This window comes from Rhinolophus hipposideros, assembly GCF_964194185.1.
Source record: "Rhinolophus hipposideros genome assembly, chromosome: 7".
In the NCBI taxonomy this organism is placed as follows: domain Eukaryota; kingdom Metazoa; phylum Chordata; class Mammalia; order Chiroptera; family Rhinolophidae; genus Rhinolophus; species Rhinolophus hipposideros.
The window spans coordinates 91131222-91149355 of NC_138053.1; positions in this window are offsets into that span (position 1 = coordinate 91131222).

Here is an 18134-nt window from a genome sequence, read left to right on the forward strand (position 1 = left end):
GAAAGAACCCAACACATGTAACAACATGAATGAATTTCATGGACAAAAGTTGAGTGAAAGAAACCAGGCACCTAGTGAGTACCTAGTGAACGATTTCATTTATATAAAATTCAAAAACTTGCAAGACCAACAATCCGTAATTTAAGTCAGGATGAGGGTTACCTTTGAGGAGAGGCACGGATTTACTGAGAAGATTCCTGAGGAGGGCTTCTGAGTTGCTAACGATGATCTATATCTTGGCCTGGAGGGCATTTATAATTTGTGTTCACCTTGTGAAAATTAATACATACATTACTTTATCTTTGTTCTACTTCAATCAAAAGTTTATTTTAATGTACCAAATATAGTAAATGTGTATGAGAGGTGACAGTTATTTCCTCAAAAATATATAGGTGTGTAAGGCTGTAAAGGGTTGATTTTGTTCCAGATTTGAATGGGGAATTTTAGAAGATTGTACAGAAGCTCGAATTCTTTCCAAAGACATTATACAACCTACTTGTGCATTTATAATGACCTTTTGTTACTTCATGTCTCATTCCATTCTTTCCATTCAATGTTCTAAATGTCCCCAAAGAAACATACATAATACAATAAACAAACTGTGCCGTTTGTTCCTGGCCCATGGACATCAAGTCAAGGCTTGAGCAAGAAGAATTAAAATCTTAAACCCAGATCTACTCCTCACTAAATCAGTGCCACCTGAAGAACCACAAGGGCCCAGAAATGGAAACAAGCATCTAGACCATTTCCCTGAGGAACCCCACAAAGGCTCATTGTGGCATTGCAAAGGGCAAGGCCTCCAGGGCACAATCCCTCAACAGGAAGAATGCCTCACCCCGGCTGTTCCCACACAGCCCGTGCAGATTGTCTGCAGAAGTGAGCTCTTCCTGTTAGAGGCTGGATAAATAATGTTCAAAGGAAAACGTAAAAAAGGAAATAGGTAATAGCATAGTGGGGAAAATGCTACTGAATTTAGATTTTGGCTCTGTTTCTAACCAGATGCTTAGTGGTGGCCAGCTCATGGAACTTATCAGCACTTAATGTCTTTGCAAATGGATATACGATTGGATGGTCACTCAGCCCCTTCACAGCACAAACATTCTTATGTACGCTGGTGAACCCTTTAAAGTGATTTTAGAAAATAATAATAAAATGAAATAAAATATAATAATAAAATAAAAAGCCTTATCTTGATACCATGTATTCTAAAGCTGAACTGTGCATTGTTGCCCTCTGGTGGATGGCACATGGCAATGCTTAGTCACACGTACTGGAATATTACCTGGGCGTGGTGTAAAGCAGCCATTCTTCATCCCTTCCCGTCCAGGAAACTTGTGTTTTGAGAACCGAAGATCATATTCCCTCTGCTAGAGCTTCAAACAGGCAATAGTGCTATTTAAGCCCATGACTTCTGGTTCTTCGTGTTTCACACATCGGTGAATAGTGCACAGGTACAGACAGAAATCTCCAATGGAGCCAAAGACCAGCACGATTCTTTTTATCCACCAGTCAGGTGGCCATAAGCAAGACAGAAATGTTTACTTCTATTTGAATAGCCTGTGATTTCTGATCCGAGTGACTTTAAATGGTTCTGGGCAAAATTCAAAACAGTATCCAATTAACATGTTCTAGAAATGGAAAGCTCCCTGTTTACTTCGCACTGTACGAGTGCATTAGACAGCTTCCAACCTTAATCATTCTGAGCATGATGTGGCCCACATGATTGTAAGTTCCCTGGGACTCAGGACCAGGCAGGGAATGCCACTTTCCCATGCTCGCATTCACAAACCAGCAATATCAACATCTTTGAACGTCCTGAAATAGCCAAAGAACAGATTGTACGGTCCCTGAGAACTCACTATGTGCCAAACACTGTTCTAAGCACAAGAAATACAATGGGGAACACAAATAGACACAACAATTGACTTCAGGGAAATAAAACGCCACAACAATCCTAAAAAGCATAAGATAACCAGAAGTTTCCTATGAAGCATCACCATGCGAAAGCCCTTTAAACTTTCAGTTAAAAACAAAACACAACCTCATTCACTTTGTATACAAAGGGACAGGACTTGGGGTGGGGACATCATTCCAAGGCTCTTAATTATTGTTATTTAAGATTGGTTCTATATGTTAATGGTGGCTCCCATAGAATATTTGAAGGATGCCAACAAAAAAAAAGCTCAAGGTACAGCAAGAAAGCAATCCTATATAAAGTAGACATATTCTCAGCTTGGCTTTGAGCAAGTAATGATAGAGACTGAGAAAGTAATATTTTCCTGGAGAAGACAAGAATTGGTATAACGAGAAGCAAGAGTTTGTATCACCTCACTGGATGGGTAAACCATGGGAGATGAGGCTGCCAGAAAGAAACCTGTGACATTTAGGAAATGTAAGACAGTTTAAAAAACTGAGTTCAGAAGATAGTTTAATTAATGGAGGAGAAGAATCATTCTCTTGGGTCTTTAATTTGGGCTGAGTTGTAGGAAAAGATTGATTTAGTTACCAGGAAGTTTTTATTTGTAGATTCTAGAGGGGGCCAGAGAAAAGGTCGGCTTGCTCATGGATTAATGAATGGTCAACAAAAGTGGCTGAGAAAGCGGGGTAGTGCTGGGTGAAGGCCAGGTGAGTGACACAGAGAAAGAGTGTGAGACAACCAGAGACCGAACCTTCAATGTGGTGACTCATTCCCTTCTGTGGGTAATAAACACTCTCAAGGGAATTTCAAAAATGGCCTATTATTTGAACAAATGAAATGCTCATGTTGAGGATGGATGCATTCATTGCTATGATTGTTTAAAACCAATTCCATGACTGAAGTCATATATTTTCTAATCATGAACAACAAAAGGAAAAACAACTCTGATGACAGCTGCACTTTTATAAAGATAGAACGCTGGCCTTTGATGTGGACAGAAAGCTTTGCTCTGGAGATGTAGGGTCGTTTTCAAGGCTGTGAACCGTAAAGCCAGCCGTCATTTTAGTAGAAGTGGGTTTTGACTTTTGGAAAAGACAAGAGATCAAAAGATTAGCAATTCTGTGTAAATAACAGATATGCTTTGTATTAACATCAGGTGAAAGCTAACAGTAGTGGCAGCTTGAAAAATCAAAGAAACCTGAGAAATTTCCCACAAGAAAGCCCCTGTTGGCTTCATGACCCTGACATCTCTATTTATTCATTTAAATGCATTGTAAAATAAAGCAGGGCTTGGGAAAATGAGAATTTTGAATTATACTATATAATTATACTCATTATACTATATAACTCTAACTGCAACTTTGCATGATTGACTATATGGCCCAATTAATGCATGTGTTTTTAAAGCCATAATGTTTTTCAGGCACACCATTTATAGTTGATTAAATAGAGTGTCTTGTCATTTCTATGAATAAATTGAGCATTGACATAATTCCCTCTCACATTAATATTTCAAAATACAAATCACTTCAGATAATAGCCCCTTTCTTGGATGTAAACCCCCTAAGTGAGGTCTATATCTATTGGCAAACACTCATTTGAACCCTAAACAAAAACAAAGACATCTAAAGTTAAACTTCATTATTTTTAGTCAACGTTAGGAGTCTATTAAATAACATGCTCTTGTCATTCTCCCCAACCTACACTTTCATGGGAGGATTTGATAAATGTGACCTCAGTGAGTAAGGTAAGGAAGCAGAACTATATTTAATGTGACAGATGTAAGTAGCTGTCAGGTTTGGGATTTGAGGCCAAGTAATCCTTTAGCTCCTGACTCTATGAATATCTACAGATCATGTAACTCTCTTGAGACCATGAAATTGGGGAGAAAGAGCTTTATGAATATGGGGATTTGGATTTGTGCTGTCAAATAGACTTCCGGTTTTCAGTATGGCTTAACTACTGTTTATTTTTATTTTTGTTTGGTGCTTAATAGAATTAAAGCATAGAATAAAAATATACCAAATCCCCCTTTTACTCAAATCCTGCTTGTTAAATAGGAATGGGATAATGAATTCAAAAGGTTATTTTTCAACCAAGCTGATGTCAGTTTCTAATCTCCTGAGCTGCCTTACATGCTGAGAAGTGAAAAGATAACCCAGAAATAATGCCTAAGATTTCTAAAAAGTACATTTGACTTGATTTGATTTGATTTGATTTGATTTGATTTGATTTGGTTTGCTAGGCTAGTTTTCCACAGAAATGGAGAAAATGTACTCCACGCCTCTAGGACCCCTGGGTCTGTAAGCATAGGAGGTAGGTTTTTCAGCTCAATGAGGTCTCTTTGTCTATCCACAGAGGTGCTGGGGAGGGAAAAACAAGCCTGTGGGTGCCTCTTCCAGAATATTACACCAGGTACTTCACTTCCTTGTACCTTCAAGCCGAAATGTGCTCTGGGAGGAATTAATTTTCCCCTCAAGAGATGATTGCAGTGAGTGAAAGAAATATCTACCACTTTCATCTTTTTTAATTCCAAAGCAGCATAATGGAAGAACAGTCTCTGATGGAGATCTCACCTTTTCTATATTAAAAACAAAAAATAAAAGGCAAGAGACATGCCCTGAAATTTAACTTTCAGAAAATATTTTCACAAAAGCACCTACCCAAGCTGCTGTTCCCAACCTTGGGGACAAAGCTAATGATGTCAGTGCCTTGAGTGAGGAGCACTGAAAAATCATCTCTTTTGACTAATATGATCAACCTCAAGCTTATTCTATTCATTTTTCTCTACTGTAACGTTTCTGAGGATAGTTTTATAAGGCTTTTCAAAAGGAATGATTTTAGGGCATATAAAAGGGTTCTTGCTAAGCATTTTGAGATGTAAGCGTAAAGATTTCTATAAAAGAAAGGGGGAAAATGTTCAATTATTGCTGCTAGGAAACACTGAGTACTTCTTTCCTCTGAGATTCTTGGGAGTCATTATCCTTAATTCCATTTAGATAACTATTAGTCATGACTCATGGTTACGTGGTCAGTAGATACTTTTCTAGACGGTTTTTGCGCTTTGTCATAGCATAATGAGTTGTTCTTGGTGCAACATCAAATGTTCAGTTAAATGTAAGAAAAGGGACAGAAGTCAGTAAAGGAGAAAGGCAGAGGCAAAGGGGTACTTGATATGCTTAACAGAATCTAGTTGTCCATGGAAGCAAGTTATAGAACAATTTAGTTCGGTTGTCCACACAAAGAATTTACCAGAAGATTATCTCCATTGACGTTGGAAGCTTTGGGTTCTCAAATATTTCAAAGGATCAAATAACAGAAATGGCTCTTTATACAGGCATGGCTTTCATTGTAAGCACTATAAACAACTGCCTTTGTGGATTCGTAGATGAAAACACAAAATAAACAAAGATTTGTCTTATTCCAACAAGCTTTCATCAGGAAGAGCACTTTCCATTACATCAAAGTACACATACCTCTTGCTAATTATTTCTTTCTCATCAGATAAGAAATGCTTTCTTTATCAAGGGACAGATAAGGATGTCCTCTAACTAGGTAGTTGTCCTTTTGACACTGGGTAATAGTATTCCAGTCTGGATTGACTACAGGGTAGTACAAGAATAGCAGCTAGAATGAAATTAACAAATTGCCAGGAAAGAGATGCAGAATTTCAGAGGTACCATTTTTCTCTTGCGAAGATGTGGAGGCTCTTTTTTTTTTTTTTTCTGCAAAAGTCATTATAAGGTATAACCAATCTCCTCTTGGAATAATACTTCAGTTGTGGCTTTCCCCTGCCAATCCGAAAAGGGTACACATTTTTTTTTATTTGCATCTCAGTGTCTTCTACTGGACTTGCACTCAGTTTGATTGAAAAACAGAGCAAGGGTGAATGGTTTAAAACATATTACTACAGTACTTTGTCTACCTGATGGTGGAAATATGGCTTATGTTTCCTGGCTCTACTTCACTTCGTGTTCTTATTTCCTCAAAAAAAGAATAAGGCTGATAGTGACACAGAGCTAGTTAACATGTTTCCCACTTCAGCCTCCACTCCACCAGGTCCCAGTATAAGAATACACTGATTTTACATTGTACGTTTTTGTTGTTGTTCAGAACAGTGCACCCATTGCACATAGTAAGAGTTGTGAGGGTGGTGGTAGTGATTGGAGTAGCCGTACAGTAGAAATTAAGATTAATTAGAAAGATGCTTTACAAATATTAATTAACATTTGCTTTCTAGATCCTAGTTACTGGGCTGAATACCTTCCATACGTTATCTAATTGAATCCTCACAATAACCTATGAGGTAGGTCATATTATTATACTGATTTTTCCAAAGAGGAAACCAAGGAATGAGAAGCTAATTAACTTGCTCGAGGTAACACAGCTGGTAAATGATGGAACACCAAGATTTGAATTCAAGTAGACTAACTCCAGAGCACCCCACTTTTCAGAGTTTTGATGTACTTCTGTCAGTGAATTAATAAATAAAGATAAAGAAGAATCTTCAAAATGCCATTCCCAAGGCCTCCCTTGTTATTATCAATGCTCTTTGAATTTCCAGGACGCCAACATTATCAAAATATTGTTAACACTAACACTTGGAAACATATCAGAGTGTCACATACATTTCTGGAAGCTAAGACATAATTTCCCAGAAGACCTACCTTGAAATCTGTGTGCAAATTATTTTAATGAATATATTTGTATTGGGGTGGGTACTCCAACTGGAAAAAAAGAGAGAACATACTCCTTCCTTCACATATTCCCCTAAAGCTACATCGACAGCTCAGATAAGCCAACTAGGGTGGCAACAGAACTGGGACTAAACTATCAATTTCTTCACACTGGTCAGGAGCTGCCTGGGTGACATGTACAAGATGGCAAAAGCTTTGCCATCTCCATCAACGAACCAACCGTAGAAAGACTGCTTTGAAGAGTTTGCCTGAAATTTACATAGCGTCAAATGACTCAATCCTTCCACTCTGTCTTATTACAGTAGTCTTGGTGGTTGGCTCCCCCAAATCCATCCAACCCCAACTGGTGACCCATGGTGATGCCATTCCCCTTGCTGGTAGTTGGCTTAGAAGTGGAATCCAATTCAATCCTAGCCAAAGAACTTTTGGGAAAAGCTTCTCTTTCTTCATTTGGATGATGCCCTGCATGCTTCTGGAATCGCAGCCACGAGGTCTACACATGGTAACAGTCAAAGTAAACAGAATTTCCAGAAAATGAAGCTAGGGCCTTGAGAGAACACAACAGGAGCTGGCATACCTACGAAATTTCTCTTAAGTGAGATGAAAAAGTTCCTTCCATTTGCTTCCATTTACATCAATTTGAGTCAGAGATTTCTGTTGCTCAAAACCTAAGTTGTCCTAACAGCTTCTCTTATCATTTAAAACTCAGAAATTCTTAATCATCACTAAGGATGTAGAAGGCATTCAGAATTGTGCTTATCTCTGTAGAAATTAATACCTGCAAACAGCACATAAACCAGCCAGCCAAAGGCACCTCCACAGAAATCATTTTGAACAGTGTTTACAAGGAATGCCTGGGATGAATGAGAGGGAAAAAAGATCCTCTTCTCACTATCTGTTGCACATCTAAATAGACAGATGACAACAAAACAAAGCTAAAAGAATTTTTCATAAATGTCGCAAGTATGACTGAGACAATCTTCTTACGAACTCTCTTCACAGTGCTTTATACCATGAAAAGTATTTCCAAAGTACTTCCTGAGCATCATATTTGATGTTCACCACCACCCTGGGATTTAGCTAGACCTGTATTAACTTCCTTTAGCAAATGAGGGAATTATTATTCAAAGAGGTCAAATGATTTGCTCTTATTAAAGGCACATCAATAACTAAGACCCGAGTCCCCTGATTCGTATCTCAATGCTTTTTCCATTGCCAACAACTGGGGGTCAGAACAGTGGAATGAAAAGGATATGAGCTTTCAATTCCAGCTCTCCTCCTAAGTGCTACTCACTAAACATGTTACTTTAGCCAAACTACTTGTGCCTAGTACTTAACAGATGCTCACAGATGACTCTCATTACGTTTATTGTTGTTCCAATAGCCCTCCTTATCCTCTGTCTTCATTGTGGAGATACACAAACTCACAACCATGCATTAGAGAGTAAATACTGAATGTAAGGTCTTGCTGAAGTCAGACAAGTGACTTCGACCATGCTTACCTAAACTAAATCATTCTGATTTTTAACATCATTACCTTTAGCCCTTGGAATCATAAATGACATTTACATGATTAAGTATGTTCATGTAATAGCTTTTATTATAATGGTGATTGCCTTGCTGTGTAATGTACTTATCAATGAAATGATAGCGAGTAAACTATTCCTAATGAGAAGAATTTTCTTACTAAGTTCCTATTAACCCCTAGAAATGAGTCCAGACCACATATTAGGTCTTTTCTACATTGTGTGCGCCCTGGTGGAACTGAGGGGATCCCAGGCTGCCTTGTTTTGATATGAAGTCTGAGGGGGGCGCAAGAATGGCCAAAAAGTCTGGGCCGAAATAAGCTCCTCTTCACCCTGGTCTTTGCATGGACCTAAACTCACCAGGCAGTTCTGTCTTGGCCACACTCAGTATTGAACTGAATTGAGTTGCCTTCCGTCTAGCCTTGTATCATCAGAATAGGCCACTCTAGAAAAGCATATTGGAAAATTGGAAAGGGCAATTACCATAGCAATGGACTCTAACCTCATTTTCCTCTCCATTGATAATCTGGCTTACAGCTTTGAAGAATAAAATTTTTTTCTTGTTAGTAATTATTTTTCCCAAGATAAAACAGTGGTAACAATGAGAATAAAAATTCAAGTGGTCTAAATAGCCTTAGAATAACAAGGCATCTCGGTTTGTCCAGGATAGTACTGGTTTACACCTATTGTCCTGACATAATTATAGTGCATTCCTTCTTTCTCAAAAGTGTCCTGGTTTGAACAATAAATTATGTGGTCCCCAAGATTTAGTTGCTTAGGAAATGACCATCTGATCCGTGGTCTAACTATTTATTGGTAAAGCTGTACTCAAATCATTCCCATGAAGGCTCTTGTAGCAGAAAATTATCAATCCATTTTCACAGGGATGAGTTACTGTGATGTTTCACATCCTTTTTCTATCCCCTTTATCAGAAATATGTCAGAGAACTCTGCTTTAAAAGATTGTTCTATCATTTCATATAATGACTAATTTCCCTGGCATTGGCAAAGAATAAGATATGCAATGTAAATATAAAATCCATGAAATTGAACCTTTCTTTTCTGAAGACTTTTCAATGTCATGTTTATAGAACTTTTTGTGAAATGTACTGAATGGATTATACTAAACATAATTTTGTCTCTGATTGCTAATTCAAAGTCATCATAAAAGTTATTGATTGCATTGTAGAATGATACGGTCACTGAAGTAATTAGCATTTTGCTTTCACTTTTACTAAATTCCTTCTAACTCTGCTTTTCTTCCACATTCTCCCTTCCTGTCATTTTTCAAAGTGTCAGATGTTGGCAGTTCCCAACTCTTCCTCACAGCTTTTAATTCATTATATGTTATAAATTAGAAAGAACTACAAGTCTCTAAGAAAAACATCAAGTTTACTAAATCAGTAACCCCGATTTTGGATATGATTCATAGTCAATTGGTTCTTACCAGAAAGTGGATATCATCGAGTAAGACACAGCTCTGTGACTGTCATTGTCTTTCTCCTAAGGGGACTATTCCAATATTTCTTTGATCTTAGATATATTCTAGATAGCAATTTGCCAAAATGCCCAGCCTCAAAAAGGGTGGGACATTATTAAACCACTGGCTTTTCTTTGTGAATTGGAATAAATAAAAAATTTCTACAAAAGTCATTGCTTTCAGTAGAATGTTGAATAGCAATGGTGAAAATGGGTATTCTTGTCTTGTTCCCATTTTCACTACTGTTATTAAATATTGTACTGAAAGTCCTAGCCAGAGTAATTCAGCAAGAAAAAAATAATAAAAGGCATCCAAATTGGAAAAGAAGAATTAAAACTATATTTATTTACAGATGGCATGATTCTATATATAGAGAATCCCAAGAATCTATCCAAAAATGACAACCGCTAATAAACAAATTCAGTAAAATTGCAGGGTATGAGACCAACATACAAAATTATCTGTGTCTTTATACATCAGGAATTAACAATCCAAAAAGAAAATTAAGAAAATAATTCTGTTTACAATAGTGTACAAAAGAATAAAAACCTAGCAATAAAATTAGCCACAGAGGTGAAAGACTAATACACTGAAAACTATAAAATATTACTAAAAAAATTTTTTAAAAACCTAAATAAATAGAGAAACATCCAGTGTTCATAGGAAGGAAGACTTAATACTTTTAAGATAGCAACACATCTCAAAGCAATCTACACACTAAATGCAGTTCCTATTAAAAGTCCAATGGCCTCTTTTGGAGAAATGGAAAGGCTATCCTCAAATCTATACAGAATTGCAAGTGTCTCTGAATAGCTAAAACAATATTGACAAAGGAAAAAAGAGTTGGAAGACACACACTTCCTGATTTCAAAACTAACTAGAAAGCTAACTAGAAAAGCTACGAACTAGAAAGATAGAAAACTAACTAGTAATCAAAACAGTACAGTCCTGGCATGAAGTTAGACATATAGATGAATGGAATAGCACTGATAGTTCATAAATAAACCCAAACATCTATGGCCAATTGCTTTTTGACAAGGATGCCAAGATCATTCAATGAGGCCAGAATAGTTTGTTCAACAAATGGTTCTGAAAAATGTATATAAACACATGCAAAGATCTCTACCTCACTCCATAATCAAAATATAAGTCAAAATTGATCAATGACTCAAACATAAGAGCTAAAAATTAAAAAAAATTTTTGGAAGAAAATACAGTAAACTTCATGACCTCAGATTTGGCAATAGATTCTTAGCTTTGACACCAAAAGCATGAACAACAAAAGAAAAAACTGGGTAAATTCAACGTCATAAACATTAGAACATTTGGGGCATCAACAGGCGTTATCAAGAAAGTAAAAAAGACAACCTACAGAATAGGAGAAAATATCTGCAAATCGTATACCTGATAAAAGTTTAATATCCAGAATATCAACAACTGTTATAACTCAACAACAAAAAGACAAACAACCAAATTAAAAACTGGACAAATAATTTAAAAGACATTTCTCCAAACAAGATATACAAATAGCCAACAAGCACATGAAAAGATTTGGAACATCACTGGTCATTAAGGAAATACAAATCAAAAGCACAATAACATACTACTTCACATCTACTGGAACAGCTGCAACAAAATAATAATAGTAATAATAAATCAGTGACAACAAAAATGAAAAGAACACTTGCACATTGCTGGTGGGAATTTAAAATGAAGCAGCCACTGTAGAAAACAGTTTGGTGGTTCCTCAAAAAGTTACCATATGGTCCAGCAATTCCACTCCTAGGTATATGCCCAAAAGAACTGAAAACAGATGTTCAAACAAAAACTGTTCACTTGTTCACTATTAATAGTAGCCAAGAAGTAGAAACAACCAAAATGTTAATAAAGGGATGAAAGGATAAACAAATCGTGGTATTGCCATACAAGGAACTATTATTCTGCCAATAAATACAATGAAATACTGACATGCGCTATGACAGAGATGCACTTTGAGCTCGTCATGCTATGTGAAATAAGCCAGGCACAAAATATTGTGTTATTATACAGTTCTTTTATATGGAATATCCAAAATAAGCAAATCCATAGAGGCAGAAAGCAGGTAAGTGGTTCCCAGAGGATTAGGGGAGAAGGGAATCAGGAATAATTACTTAATGTACTGTTTTTGTAGAGCGATGAATGAGTTTTGAAACCAGAGAGAGGTGGTAGCTATATGACATTGTGAATGTACTAAATGCCACTAAATTGTGCACTTCAAAATGGTTACCTGTATAGTTTGTGAATTTCCCTTCAACTTTTAAAAAGCCATTACTTTGTTGGTAAATAATAGTATATTTCTTAAGTTCCAGTCTAATGTTCCTAATTCTCATATTCTCTCACATTAAATATCAATCACATTGGCTTTTTAAAAATCACTTTCAGGGACAAAAAAATTTTTTAAGTGATAAACGTGTCTCTTTTAAAGCTATTTGATAGTAAATTGTCCAAAGAATTCACTAAAAGTAGATGACAAATAGAGGCGATTCTCTGCTGATGTTTTAAGAAGTTGCATTCACAGTATACATAATGACATGAATCCAAACACAGAAAATTCCATATTGGAGCTTAATATATCTACTGAATTTTTTTAAGGACTTGATTGTCTCAGTCTAACAAAGAAGCAAGAACTCCAATCACCCCCAAGTCTCAGTATCACCAAGAGAATATTCTTCCATATTCCAGGAGAGCCTGAACTGTAAGCAACAGTTAAGGGGGAAAGAAAAAAGTGAAAAGAAGAATATAAACAAGAGGTGTCTATTGGGAAATGGATTTCTTCAACAGCATCTCAACTAAACGACAAATTTCTTACCTTGAACTAAATGCCTTTCAATAAAGTCCAGTCCAGGAGATCGGGGCAAAAAAACCTAACACCATTCGCTGAAAAGGAATTCCTTGTAGATTAGTAGGAAATAATTTGGCCAAAAGCAATCTAAGAGAGACAACCACTAGATCAAAAGTATTTGAAAGCACATCTCCATCTGAAGGTTTTTCCCATATTGATATTCAGGGAGCACCATGGAGCAATAATAATTTACCATTTTAATCATTTTAAAGGGTACGATTCAGTGTCATTTAGTACCTTCACAACGTTTTGCAGCCATCGCCTCTATCAAGTTCCTCACCATTTTCATCACTTCAAAAGGAAACTTCCTACTCATTTAGCAGTCACACCCCTTCTCCTCCCCCTCAGCCCTGGGCAACCACTAATCTGCTTTATATCTTTGTAGATTTACCCATCTTGGACATTTTGTATAAATGGAATCATGCCCTATGTGAACTTTTGTGTCTGGTTTCTTTCACTTAGCATAATGTTTTCAAGGTTCATCTATGTTGCAGTATGTATCAGTTCTTCCTTCCTTATTATGGCTAACAAATAGTCCATCACATAAATATATCACAATTTGTGATTCCTTAATGGACCTTTTCATAGTTTCCACATTTTGGCTATTGTGACTACTGCTGCTATGAAATTTTATGTACAAGTTTTGTTTGAACATCTGTTCCCAATTTGGGGAAGTATATACCTAGGAGTAGAATTGCTGGGTTATATGGTAATTCTATGTTTAACTTATTAAGGAACCACCACACTGTTTTCCACAGTGGCTGTACCATTTTACATTCCCACTAGCAATGTTGAGTCACAATTTTTATGTCTTTGAGTCTGGGGGTCCATTTTATAATCATTTAGAAAGGGTTTTCTACTGATACGATTTTTAAAGTTTGTTTTCTACCAATGATGCATGTTTTGCACTATTTCCAATAGCAAAAAGTAAGAAACAATTTAAATGTCAACTATATAAGACTGTTTAAATCAAGCATGGTACATAATGGCATAGAAAAGTTGTTTTTCAAATTTCTTATTACTGTATCTAGTGATTTGTTTTAATATAGATAAATGATAACTTAACTCACCGTTTCCCAAGATCATTTGGCAAAGAAATACTCTTAAATCCTAACAGGAGTTAAGATGAAAAACTATCTTGAGTTGCTATAAAAAATGGTCCCAAATTTATTTGAGATTTGTAAACTTTTTAATAGAGCAAAAATAAATTGAGAAATAAAAAATTTTAATGTGTTACTAAATTCAATCTTGATATTAGAGGGAGCATGAATAAAAACTAACAAGAATAGCTAATCTGCACTGACAATTTACTACATACCAGACCCGCACTAAACACTTTACATTTCAGCCTCAAAACAATGCTTTGAAATATCTGCTACTGATTGTTTTATTCTGTGAATAAGAAAACAAAAGTTTGTTGGGATTAAGTAAAGTTCAAAGCGAGGATAAGTAGCTGGAGTCTGGATTTGAACTCATTTTGTTATACTAAATCCTGAGATCTCAACAGCTATGCAGTACTCCAAGCTCATATATTTTGTTTTCACTGCAGTATTATAACATATATGAACATTCTATTTCTTGCAGGTACACTCTAGCAAATGGACAGCTATGAACTGCTGGTGTTATAATATTTGGGTCATAGTAAATTAGGCTGTTTTAAAATGTATAGATTATCTTGAATAATTTTTCAGAAACCAAAGACACTGATTATTAATATTCTTTGGGGGGGGGATTATTGGGGAACAGTGTGTTTCTCCAAGTCGTCGTCTTTCAATCTAGTTGTGGAGGGCGCAGCTCACTGGCCCATGTGGGAATTGAACTCATACAAACACCAACTGAGCCATCCGGCCACCCCTTAATATTCTCTTTAAGGCATTCCTGATTCAGCTCATTTATAGTAGACATGGTTTGAGTTCCAGAATATCTCACTTTTCTGTTTAAACTTCTCTCAACTATAGGTCTTGGGAAGTGAGTTTATGTGACATTATTGGTTAGCAGCCTTGATGCCTGGAAAAACGTGACTAATATAGATTGAAATTAAAAGACAGAATATGTAGCATAGATCACTGATCTTCAAAGAGAGAATTCATGTCAACTTGACAGCCAATAAAGAGCTGTCTCCCTGCTGTGGACAGATGGAATGTCATACGTGTTAAGCAGTCTTCTTACATCTAATTTTTGAATTGAATTTAGAGGGCAAAAAGTCCACGTCTAGTATTTCCTTTTACAGACTGACCTATGGTATCTCATGGAATCCTTTAGGGAAATTTTAAAAGTAATTTAGAATTAAGACTCACTTAAGTGAAAAGCCACCAGTGAATAACACTGATGAATAGGGAACTCAGATGCTGCATCCAGCTAAGGTTTGCTTTCATCTTTCACTTGAAACATAGTGATTAATTCTCAATAGTGATGCTTTATTTCATTCACTACTTATATCTGGTGGCGCCCACTAATACAGTTTTGTTTTTGTTTTTGGGGGGAAGCTGCAGGAGAAGGTAAAATGTAACTTACTTTCTGATTTTTTGAAATAAAGAAAAAGTATGGAGAAGTCATTTAGGCCCACTCAGAATTTAAACTATTTACAGAAAAATTTAATTGTACCTAAATCCTGATGGGGTTGTCACAATTTGACATTATCCAGAATTAGAAGTCTATTTCTTTCATTCGAGTAATAAATATATTGCAGACGAGAGAGGCTAAAAAGAGTTGAGCAGTTAATACGACCAGAAGTCTTAATGATTCAAAAGTACCAATAATAATATTTTGTCTCCATGGAGCAGCTGTCAGCCAAGAAGCTCAAAGCTGAATGTAGTCAGAAATACAAGGGCCCCTTAAATGTTCTTGAGGTGCACAGACCATCATTTCAGGTGGTGACAGCTGACACTGGCACTGGGTGTTAGAATAGAGTGGGATGAAAGAATGCCACAGAAGAAACAGTGATGTCTCCAGATTCCCTCCCATGCTCTCAGCAGCCCTCCAGGCCAGCGCCTCGTGCTCCAGAGGAAATTTTGTCATCTCATTCAACAGAAGTCTCATATCCTCAGCACTCTGACTGACAGCCATCTTCCCCAACAAGATAGGTGTCTGACAGTTTTGCACCCAGGTTGGTCAACATTGCACTTCTCCAAAGGGTAATTGATTTGAAAAGGACTCCAATAATTCCAAAGGGCTGAGTCTCCAGTAAGGAGAATCCTAGCTAAGGAGTGCAGCGAGTCCAGTGGGATAGAAAGGACACAGATCTGGACTTCAGGAATGTGACCCTCTTAAAACTGGACCACAACACAATCTCCCTGGGCCTCAATTCCATCATCAGCAAAGCAAGGATGAAGGATGGTTGCCAAGGTCTCTTCTAATTCTAGCAACTGAAGATGCTGAGAAGACTGTGGCTCCTGCCCAATTCTGGTGAGTCAGGGGCTAGCCCTGCCTGTGGGACACATATGCCGAGAGGGGATATGACTGGGCTGTAAGCACAGGGTGAGTCAGCCTGGAAGTTAGGAAAGATCAGCCAGCCGGAATTCAGCCCACACTGGGTAAAGATGTGTGGGTGATGGGGAACACTCTCTCACCCCAAATCTCTCACCACCTTCATTGCCGTCATCAGAGATGAGTTGTAATAGTAAAAACACATTTAGAAGGCAAAGGTGGTCATTAAGCCCTGTTATTACAAAGTGGACCCTACCGTTTTCCACAGCCCATTAGCTTTACCTGAATTTCCCTTTTATTTAAGTCTCTTGACTATGTGCTAAGGATGTCCTGACTTACGACTAGAGTCCAATGATTGATACAGTAAAGAGAACACTGGGCAAGTTCGCAGGTAATCCTGTTTCTATTTCCTGCGAGGCAGAAAGTAACACTTTTTGTTAAAACATCATGAACTATACAACCTGACTGTGTGACTGAAATCTTGTGTTTAGCCTTAGCAAACCTCTTTGCCTATACACCTGGTTTTCAACTTGAGCTGATGAGTAAAGCATTTTATTATGTGCTTGTTTTTAATAGTGAAAAGTTTATGACAATGGGTGAATATGTTTCGTAATTTTTGTTCGTAATGGAAGCCACAGCTAGATATTTAAAGCAAATGTGGCAGGCTAACAACTTCTCCTTTCTGTGGTTAAAATGATAGGAAGTGATTTGTAAACCGTCATCAAGGTTAACTCAGCTAAGCAACACTGGCTTTTCTCTCATTTCCCTGGCATGGTTTTAAACGTTTGGAAAACTGAAACAAAAAACATAATCTTCAAACAACAAGATTCACAACACAAAAGGTCAAAAAAATTAAATGGGTGTTTAGATGTATATAACCTTTCAAAAATTTGGACTTAGATGTATAATGAAAAGTTATCTCAGGTATTGGTGGTCTGTAACTAAAATCTTTGGGGCATAAGCTAATTGCTAGAGAAAGCTAGGAGAGTCTGAAAAGAAGCTGATATTTTACTAACCTCTAAAAGTCAGACATAGGCTACACCTGAATGCAAAATACCATGCAACAATTGCTATGAAAATTTGGTAAAACTTTAAAGACTTTATTGCTTCCTGAAGATCAAGCCTCTTTTCCAACAATTCATTAATTCAGGTAGACATCACCACCTTTTTGATTTTGGCCCAGCTTTCATCCCTTCACAGAAAATGTGGGCCCAGCTTTCCTCCCTGGCCCACATTCTATTAAAGAGTTTTGTGGCAAACAACTAATTCAAGTGAGGTTTATATCTTACATAATAGAGATTCTTAAATATCTGTTCATTTATTGTCCTATAATTTTATTCCATACCGTGCATGTTAACCAAGGAGTATTGTTTTGGCCCAAAATAGTAACATATTTCAATGTCACTAGAAATACATGGATAAAAATCTAGGTGTACTAACATTATCATATTAATAAAATTTAATTGCTAAACTTATTTGAAATATAAGACATATAATAAGCTTTCATATGACAGTGGCCACATAGCCACCATCTCTAAGAATTAAGAAAAAAGAAATGTTCAAAAATCTCATACATGGATGAATGAATTATAAAATGACAACACCATAGAAAATTATAGACCCGTTAAAAAAAATGAATTGGAGTTATGCCAATTCAGAAGGTGCAGTAAATACAAAAGATAAAGGCAGAAATACGTTCATAGCATGATCCCATTACAAAAATGTGTGTAAATGTAGTTACATATGTATGTGTCTAAATGTTTCCATGCAAGTGTATGATATATACATGTCCATATTAATATTCATATACATTTGTATGTGGTCACACAGGTAAAAGAACTAAAGCGTACACACCAGATTGCTAACATTTTGCATGGGAAAGTGGAAGGTGGGGTGATACAGGGAGAACGAAAAGGGTGGAAGCAAAAGGAAAAAAAAGACTGAACCCAAAAAAATGATTTTATTTGTGTTAAAGAACTTGAGAAAACAGGAGATTTATGTCTACTGACTTCTAGAGATGGCTGTGGAATACTAAAATTAAGTTGCAAAATAATGCATCTTGTGTGACCCTCTTTTGTTTATTTTTAAGGATCACTTTTTTTCATTTTATGAAATGAACACTTTCTCATCACAAAATCTATCAGAAAACAGAGAAGCAGAAGGGGAAAGTCAACATTATCTATAGTTCTAATAACCAGTGCAACCA